Raw genomic sequence first — 10,949 nt, 5'->3', positions numbered from 1 at the left:
TGTGTGTTATGATTATTGGCACTTATGCATATATATTTATATACACCCAAAAAGTTTTAGAACACCCCATTTCTCCAGTTTTTATTGAAATTTAAACAGTTCAAGTCCAGTGAATAACCTGAAGTGGTTCAAAGGTAATCAGTTAAAAAAAGGTTTAGGGTACCAAAAACTGAGAAAGAATGTATATTTCAGAACTATAAAAAGGCATTTCTCAGGGAACAAGTAATAGGTGAACAACTTACAGCTGTTCTGCAGCAATGGAAGTAAATTAAGCCATGAAAGGTGATGCTAACAAATCCTACAGGTGTCCCAAATTTTGTTGATTACTTACAACACCCTCTTTAGCATTATTCAGACAGTATTGTACTGCAAGAAGTAGTATATTGCTATCATAATGGTGAGAAAAATGTAGTTAACAAAGAAAGACAGACAGACCATTAAACCCTTAAAAGTATTTTTTTTTTTAAAAAGCCAAGGAGGCAAAGCATAGAGGGAAAATTTACAGCAACCCAGAACTGTTGGAGGAATACATAAGGACACATTTTATCAAATTGACATTAGATTGTGCCTAGATTGACAAATGAGAAGATTAACAAATGATGGAGAGTGTGTTCCACATAGTGGAATTGAATTGATCAAGCTACGCCAATGCAAACATTATTAATGATGCACGTTGATTTTGGCATGTAAATGTTTCTACTTGTACTGATGGCTAATGAGGCATTAGCTAAATAACTAGTACTTCCATTCTGGGCATTAATGAAACGTATTATTACACAGTTTTATATTAACTTTTGTAGTTAAGCCTTTTGAAATCAAACAACGAATATGTAATGCAGGTCCCAAAGTTGTGCCAGTTTGTTGATTGACTCAGCTAATATGTAGCACTGGCTAACATTCCACTTGCTAATAGCAGGTATTATATAACTTGTTGGTTTAATAATTATCAAGCACTCCTGGGCTTTAATATATCATGCATGTAAGAGTATGTAAATATATGTAAGATTTTTCAGGAATATCCAAAGGCTTGTATGTGCATCGTCTCTGTGAAGATGTATGTTTCATTCACAAAGTGAGAATCCTGTGCATAGTGATAAAAAATATAACAGTCACATTAGTGCTCCATTTATACTGAGTCATAGCCAATATTTTATGGTAATGATCCTTTGGAAATGTACCGACTTGGTTGCTTTCATTCCTTTTGGGCACCTTTCATATAGAAAAAAGTCTGCAAAAAATTCACAACATGGTCAAAGTGGTGGCATTCAGGCTTGGTGTGAGTAGGACATAGTGTTCCCCTGTGTATGACGTACTGCGTACAATGATTGCTTGCTTTGTGACTAATAGATGTGTACATGGTCTACTAGACGATGCTTATCGTTCATTCTATGATGGAAAAGTAGCTGGCTGGAAATGATCATGTTAGCGGCTATTTAGCTGACAGCTGTTGATTTGAGAACCCTGGTTCCCATAAGCCTGCCTTAGAAAGTCATTATTAAATATTCCTTCACTTACACATTCTTTAGAACCCATCAAATGATGGATTAATGTAACTATAGACAAGATCTTCCAGAAAATGGCTGAAAAGGGTTTGTCCCTAGGGTTTTATCCTAGAATGTAATTCATCCTAAGCAAGAATCATACCACAAGCAATGACTTATTCAATAGCTAGTAGTACTTATTTCATAATAGACACTAGTACTTACTCCAAAAATAAAATAAATAAAAAATCCTTGTGAAACTACATTTTTTGATCTCTTCATTCTGATTAGGGATTAGTAGTTTCTAAAATAATAATATTTTTGTTTAAAATGACTAGTAAAGTGAAGTGAAATGAAAATTCTAAAAGGGACAAGTTATTATGATTAGCACTAGTAACTACAATAACCACTTGAAATCCAACTTATCTCCATATCTCATTTTATTTTTCTCCTTAACTTAATATTTAGTGTCCTTGCAGTAATGATTTTCATTAGTTGTTGTGTAAATTGCAATAAAAAAACTTAATAAATATTAAATATAGTTTTCAAAATTGACATTTATAATTATGTTAGTCATTATTTTTACTTCAAAATAACATTTGAAAGTCCAAAAAATCCCAAGATCTTTTTAAAAATAAAATGTGTGAGAATCACCCAGCAAATGATAACAGAGCCATCAGTCTCAGTAATTTTTATGACAAATATAATGAAGGGATTCTACTTAATATTTAACACTATAACATTGTCAGGGTATTGTCATTGTAATTAACACAAAACTGTAATTATCCCTTGTTAAAAGTCATTAGCTTCCTACTAAATTTGTAGACATGCACGCTCAAACAAAATGCTGTGTGTACTGTATTGCTGTTTGCAACACTTGTGACAGTACCGCATCAGAAACATCTAAAATGTCCATAGTTTTTAAAAGTAAATCCAACAACCATACAGGAAATATAAACCGGTGTACAAAACACATTGGGGGAGGGTGTAGTGGGAGACTGGTTGTTTAAGTTTGCCAATTAAGCCAATGGCTTTCAAGCAGGGGCGTAGGTTTCATTATACCTGTGTGGGACATGTCCCCCCCACTTTTTGAAAATGACATTTTGCTTGAGGTGCTGTAGTTGCTGGATATGTCTGGTTATGGTAGTAAAATAGAGGCTAGGGTTACAATTAGCAACTGCGATCTCTGGCTCATGAAAGTTTGATAACCTAGCTGCCATTACCTCTTGCTAATTACCTCCCGTAATGTATGAATGAGGTAAATATTTATCTTATCAGAGTGTTTTTCTAAAACCGGCAAGGTGTAGTTATGCTTACGTTATATATGAATGATATTGTTAGTTGCTAAATATATATTAGCTTGCCAGCTAACTTTATTTCGCTAGCTTGCAAACAGTCTACATTACACAAGATTCACCTCACTCACAGCTAGCACCGTATGACACCAGCAGAGTTTTTTGTAACGGATTACAAAAAACCAGTAACTGTAATCTGTTACGTTACCAACTAAAATATTTTCATCATATTACAGATACTTTTGAAAAACATTATGATTACTTTTGTATTACTTCAATTGAAAAATAATTTGTGCGCAAAATAATTATGACAGGCTGCATGCTTGTTTTTTTATTTAATGTTTTAAAAACATCGTTATTTGAACCAGCATAACAATTAAGCGGCATAACAATTATAATAACTATGTAAGGACAGCTTGCACCCCGGCCCGGCGTCACCACGCTACGCCAGTGTTTGTCCCCCTCACATTAGGAATCAAACCTACGCCCCTGCTTTCAAGACACCAATTTATGTGGGTTTTCGTATAAACTACAAAGGCCACATCTTAAGCAAGTCTCCACCAGACTTTTGGCGAATGTGGGTGGAGATTTGGAACGACATGAGAGCAGTCATGAAATTGCCTGAAAGAGGACCTAAGCGTATTGTGGCCCCTTGCACAGTGACTATGAAGAGCTCAGGAATTCTCCTCTGGATCACATTTGGGGAATTGCAGAAGTTAGTTGAATCTCAGGTTCAGTCTCCAAAACTGCATTTAGATGCCACCTTCATATCAACAAGCTATTTGGATATCTTGCCAGAACAAAGCCTGTACTCTCATGAAGACGTAAACATCAGTGCCTGGAGTTTGCTAAACATCACTGGAACTTTGAGTGCGACAGGGTTCCATGGTCAGATGAAACAAAACTAGAGCCTTTCCTCCACAAACACCAGATGTGGGTTTGGTGCAAAAACAGGGATCATCTGTTTACTCCCCATTTTAATGTATGATGATGGATATGTGACATTCCAGGGCTGTTTTTCTCTCAAAGGCCATGTTACGATACATGGTACCATGGACTCTGTCAAGTACCAGGAGATGTTTGGGCACCACCTCAGGGATACATGTGAGTCATTGCTGGATCTTACTGCAGGAGAATGATCCAGTGAATTCCTCTCGATCCACACACAAATGCCTCACTGACCACAGAATCAAGCTTTTGCTATGGCCATCCAAGTCCCCTGACATAAACTCCATTTGTGGGGCGGTCTGAAGAGGAGAGTCCATAAGCACCGAAGACTCTAGCGCAGCACATTCTCTAGAGCAGCACATTCTCTAGAGCACCACATTCTCTAGAGCACCAAATGCTCGGATGCTAATAATCGTGTTTTTTAAGAAAAAAATATTTATTCACTAAAAAAGAAATTCTCCATTTAACAGTTTTTACATAAATAAAAGGTGTCACTTATATTTTGATTAAGAACAAGGTAATAAACAGCAATGTTTTGTCTACACCAAGGGAGCCAATATTGGTGGAGGACCGTGTATTTCTCCATCTCGCTCTGTGATTGCTATAGCCTGCAGATGTAGTGGGGCGTGTTGGGCATTGCCAGCTCTTTCCCTCTCTACCTCTCTATGACGGTGGTCCTGGGCTAGGTGACGTCAGCTTGTTGTTATGTAGGAAAGTCCCTCTCAGGGTGGGTTTCACAGTGTTTAGGTGCGAGGAAGGTCTTAACTGAGGATGGTGACAGTGGTGCCATCCTGAATGATGCACACTGACGAACACACAAATACACTGAGAGTTTCAGCTCAAGTGGGTTCACTAACACCAACTCACTTTCTCTCGGTCTCTGTTGCTCATGGAGACAGTGGTGAATCAGCAGGCCAGATTAAAACATAAGTAAACCAGGATACTTAATCTCACATAAAGTATACTGTACATATACCCATCCACTGCTAATCTGATTAAAACAGTGTCAGGACCCTGGGAAACAACATATGAAGGGTGACACACAAGCCAAAATGCTTGCATGTATGCGACAGAAATGCAGGGGTGTCATGTACCCCCCAAAGTTATGGATGGGCGGTGGCGGCACAAGGTACATACCAATGGCTAGGGGTGGTGCTGAGTGGGAATATGGAGAATTTAGCATTTTTCAAGCAGTTTTTCCCCTGTAATCTAAAGCAAAAAAAAAAGGCTATTAGAGCATCTCTGCTCAAATCTGGGTAAACGATTAAAAGGAATGTAAGTATTAAAATGAGTGCATTTATGAATTGCTTCTCTGCTTGGCATGTGCCAGATCCAAGTCCAAAGGTGTATGTAGCAGAGTGGATGTATACAACAGGATGTTTATATGAGCTAGATGGTCCCTGAACGTCCTTCTCCACTGGTGAATCATTTACAGTGACTGATTAAAAACCATGTGTGAAGTGATAGAAATGTATTACGTTCAGATAATGTATTGATGGAATGTCCTCAAAATACAGCTGACAGAAATTTTGTTCAAAAGGTTTATTTGTCATTTGCAATAACAAGTTATGACAATGAAATGCTTGGTTTTCCTACTCCCGACAGTGAAGTTAAAAGTGAAAAAAGTAACAGTAATTATAATATATAAATAAAAAGATAACACAAACTATCAAAAATAACACTATACAAAAACATTTTGGGGAACAAAATTATGATAAAACTAAGGTTTAAAGGTTTAGAATAACTTATGTAAACACTACATGTATTTAAATCTAGTTGACACCTCTGGAGACAGACAGACAGATACAAACACACACACACACATACGTAAATATGGAAACAGTCTTCTATAGCGTTGTTTTAGCTGTAACACAACATTTTAGCTAATATTAGCAATTCTGTTTGTATCAGCTGTACTTCTTTTGGGCTTTTGTTTACACCACCCAAACTTGGCTCATGAGCTGGAGAGAAAACATAGCAACGAAAAGAAGGTGAATGCTTGCTCAGTGTGCTGCCCTCATACTTCCTCTGATCTTTACTTGAGCTAGGGAGCTGCTTAGTCTTTTCTGTTGAATTATCTTAGCATTATTTATGCAGCAACATATGTACATATTTAATTGTTTACAGTACCCCAAAAAAACATCTTGCTGTTACACTCTGGGTTTGAACAGAGCCACTGTGAAAGAGTTGAGGAGCTGAGGATGAGGATATGAGATGATGATGAGGGAGTAGCGAAGGGGGTATTTTAATTGTTCTTAGTGTTCTCTGGTCTCTAATTATGCTGTGGAACAGACTGAGGTTCTTTTATTGGTATTTCAGTACTGCCGAGCATTTCCTCTGTTGTTCAGACACATGCTGTGATAATGCCATCGAGATGAAGGGAAAATGCTAACACTGCCTTGCCTTGCATGGCCAGACACAGCTAAACACACGCATACATACACACACAAACCCATTTGAAATACTTCATCTGAGCCTACAAATCAAATGTACAATTCAAGAAGGATTTAAAATATATTTATGTAATTTCATTGTATGTAAGGATACCTAGTGGTACAGATGACATCTCCTTCCATGTACCACAGGGCTGCCTATGACAGCTGACAAGAACCAGTACCGCCCTGGCAGCTTTGCCGTTGAGATTTGAACATCTGTGAACATCGCACTGATTACTGCATATTATACCACAATTTTGTCTGTTGAGGGGCAACACAAGGGGCTGATTCTTAAGCAACGTCTCACCAAAGGCCTGCTACATGAAGCGGTTAATAAATGAGCAGCCCACTTCCAGAATGAGCTCCTGCCCACCGCAACAACATCGGATATATTCAGGACAACAGAGAACACATGACCAGCAACAACAAACTAACAAAAATACTTGTGAAAGTGCGCTGAGGGGTAAGATACTGACTCACCAGAGTGTGAGTGGCTATCGTGTTGATAAGTCAGCCATGTTTAGAAATCCTTGGATTTTTAGACATGGTCCTTGGAATGACTATGTCAATCTTGGAAGATCCTCAGTAGAACAGCAACCATTCACAACATGGGCAACATACTTGATTACATTTGACTAATCATTTCACATAATGTCATTGACACACGCATTCATGCTAAAGATTAACAACAAACTCAGATCACCAGCAGTGACAGCACCACAAATAATATGTGACTTGGTCAGTCGCTTCTGATTATACTAACACTGTTTGCTTCATTCAGTTTTTGATTAATGGGCTGTAATCCTGAACAGCAGATTAAATTCAAATGTAATCTCTGCCTGAATCTAACCATAACTCTCACAACGCTCCACCTATGACCTCCCATAATTCACATGCCCAATCACAGACATGCACATTTGTTTTTCTATCCCTTTGGGACTGGAAACACCAAGATCTATGTTCCCTGTCCACTAGTTCTGAAGTTAAACCTAATCCTCATTTTTACTATAACATACCTGTAACCACAATAACATAACCTTCATGCTTATATCTAACCTAGCCGTAACACCAAACCATAACATGTAATGCCTTAACCTAAAAGTAACCAAAATTCAAACACACACGCACACATTTCTGTTCCACACAGATAAAACGTGTGTATTATTTCTTGCTGTTCCCTAGGTTTTTTTAAATAATCTATCTATCTTACATAATCCCACAAACAGGACAGTTGTTTTAATTCTCTCTTTAATGGCATTCGTATGTAGAGTTCATATCTGTATTGCAGTGGTTTCCAACCAGCGTTACTCGGACCCCTGGGGGTACTTGGCCTCTCCAGAGGGGGTACTTGAAAACACTCATGACACCATAGGCTTACTAGTAAAATTAACATGAGGGGGTACATCAGGGGTACTCGTAACAGAGGAAAATCAGGTTGGTGGTACAGTAACTGAACAAGATAGGGAACCGCTACTGCAAAGCGATGTGAGGCTCAGTGGCTCCCCCTGCTGTGCAGATCAGCCTGGCGGGATAAACTGTTGTTAATCTGCTTATCTTCTCCTTTTTGACTTGACACGTGTGCTACTGGGGTGGGACATGGATCAATAAAAAGGCTACCGGACAAGACTTTAGGGCGACCCATACCCTGAGATCTGCATAAAAAAGTCCATGTGTACTTCAGTGTGTTAAAATGGACCCACTTATTTTATAAAGTATATGTAAAATATATGATTGGAAATGACATTTTGTACTCTAAACATGTATTCAAATATATTCAAATATTTCAAATACATCATATTTGGAACACCTGTCACTGATAAAACTACCCCTGGGTAACCTGTGGCCAAACAACAACCCCTGGTTCTCCCTGTGACCAAACAACCCCTGGTTCACATGTGACCAAACAACAACCCCTGGGTAACCTGTGACCAAACAACAACCCCTGGGTCACCTGTGACCAAACAACAACCCCTGGGTCACCTGTGATCAAACAACAACCCCTGGGTCACCTGTGATCCAAAAAACAACGCCATGGTCACCTGTGACCATCCAACATCCCCTGGGTCAACTGTGAACATACATGATTTTGGACATCTTGCTACTTATTTTCTATAAGGTGTTAAATAGTTATTGTGTTACATATTTTTTCCTGCAGCCCTTAATGTCTGGGCTGTACTGTAACTAAGCAGCAGTGATCTCATGGCTTTGCAGCTTTAAGTTTGTATTAACAGCCCACATACAGGTATTTTTCCCAGGAAACATTCTTACTTAGAATGTCAATGTGTTGATTTAACATGAAGCTTGCGAATAGTAGCTATTACTGAAAACACAGCCAAGACTTAATACAGGCGGTTGACAATTGGTTAATTCAATGTCCTAGATTAAGAAAAACATGCTCCGGATCAGAGCCATATAAATAGAAAGCCTATAGAGGGCCTCTATCTTTAGCCCTCTGCTCCGGATGGCTGGCCCACTGCACAGGGTGGCCTCTGAAAACTACAGGGATTGGTCCGTGAGGATAGCCATAATACATGTTAATCCATGTATATACAATTGTACTGTCTTCATGGAGTTCAATGACTTCCTTAAAAACAGTCATTTTTTTGTAGTTACAATTGTATTTTGTGGATTTCTTTTCCTGAAATGAAGGAATTAATGCTCCCTGGTTAAGTTATCAAATACTGCAGGTAACCTTTCCTTCTTTGATCGGGTTAATGGTATTTAGGTATATATAGGTTTAAAGGTGCTTTTGGTGGGTTCTGGGTGTAGCAGGTAGAATGTCATATGGACACAATGCTGATGGCAACAGAATGTGACACGTGTAGCTGAAGTAAGCTACAATTCTGTCTGCACTGACCATAGGAATCATGGTGCTCATCTGCACTTGACCAGCATTCAAATACTACTTCAAATATCTCAATTACATTCAAGAACCTTTAGAATAATTTATTAGAAATTATCATGCCCATGCATATGCAAAACACTATAAAAAAAACAGGTGTCTGAAATGTTTTAGAAAATGCTAAAATAAACTGACAGTAGGTCTGAGGTAAACAGCACATCACTGAAAATAACCACCATGATCATATTCAGTTTCTACAGTGTGTAAGTATTTTCAAAATTCTGTGAAAGTTACAATTAAGGAGAATGTTTCAAACCTTTTCACCTGTTTTGTTCACTTTAAGGTTTTTAATCTTGTTCCTGAAAAGAGTTGGACCTAAGCAGGGACTTGGCATAGAGGTGTTTTTATTGAAAATATTCATACTGTTCCTACAAACCTGTAATTATGAAGTCAAAGCATACCTGTGTGAAGTGTAAAATATGCACTCACAACTGTAAATCGCTTGCAATACAAGCATCTACTAAATTACTTGGCTGTAAAATGTAAATGGGTCACCGTGGTGTTAGTTGTCGGTTTTTATTCAGTACTCAGTGTCAGAGATTGAACGTGGCAAAAGGGCTATGATAGACCCAACTGCCAGGGTCAAGCTCATTGCCCCCTTTGAAGAGGAATGACGGCAGCTGCTTTCCAATCCTGTGGGATTACAGCTGTTTGTAATGAGAGGTTTAATAGGCAGGTGAAAGGGGCTGGGATAACAGTGGCAGACAACCTCGGATCAATTAGTTAGACTAGTTAATTTGCAAAAGTCCAGGTTAAGGAATTATTTTCATACACTGGTATTTGATGAAAGGAGAAAAGGCGTTTGTCCTGAGGAGGATCTGTAGAGGAAGAAGTGCAAGCAGCATGGGTAGGCATGGCAGACAGATATGAATGTCCAACCCTGGCAAAGTGACTGTTGAAGCTCTCAACAGGGTTTCTTTATCAGTTGGCACTACATATATCATATAAGAGTGGTTAGCTAACTAATTTAGTTCTCCATGATTTTGGATTTTACAGTGTTCAAGATTTAGATTAGTTCCAGTGGTATGCGCAACCTCAATCATCTAGCCAATTAGTGTTGGCAGAGGCTAACAGGATAACAGGCTGATGACCACAGATCAGAAACCTTGCTGAAACTGCCAATCAATGTTTAATCAGTGTTTGCCAAAATACAGTGTGACTGAAAGGAAAATAAAGATGCAGTGATATGAAAACACTGCAGGCACTGGCAAGGGCCCTTGTGAAGTGTCATTTTATGTTTTTCACTCTTTCATTGCAAACACACATCCCCTGAACGTGTACTGTATGTTCTCAAAACCATGAACACACTTTCCTCACACCATATTGACAAAATCCTAAACGCACTCTCAGACGGCTTACGCAAACCTCCAACACAAGACACTACTGAACACTCACTGCACATTCCCGAGAGGAATTTAAAACACGTTGCATAAAGGCAGTGGGTTGAATAAAAAAAAAAAAGTTAAATGTTGTGCCCCCCATCCACATCCAGCGTCCTCACGTGTGATACAACCTTCTGGTCCCAGATGCAGAGTATCAAGAGGAGCTGGAGGAGGACAGGCTAAAGTGTTTTCGCCTGCTACACCCCAGGAACAAACTGCAACCTGGGGGAGAGGTGTGACACGGGCCGAGGGAAGGCAGGTGGGCCACACGGCCGGCAGTGTTCCCGTAGGTGTAGTGTGTAGGGGCCTTCTTCCTTTCCCTCTTTTATTTGTACATACAGGCAAAACCAACTGAAACCGAGGTCTTGTTTACAGTGGTTCTCTGTATTATAATAGACAATTAAAACATGAAATAATACAGATTTAAAATGGACTTGAAAACACATGTAGAACAGCAAACACAATTCAATGTAAGATGGTAATTCAACAATTGTTTTAACTGCGTT

The sequence above is a fragment of the Esox lucius genome, chromosome 20 (assembly GCF_011004845.1).
Source record: "Esox lucius isolate fEsoLuc1 chromosome 20, fEsoLuc1.pri, whole genome shotgun sequence".
Taxonomy (NCBI): Eukaryota; Metazoa; Chordata; class Actinopteri; order Esociformes; family Esocidae; genus Esox; species Esox lucius.
This window is presented reverse-complemented; position numbering follows the sequence as displayed.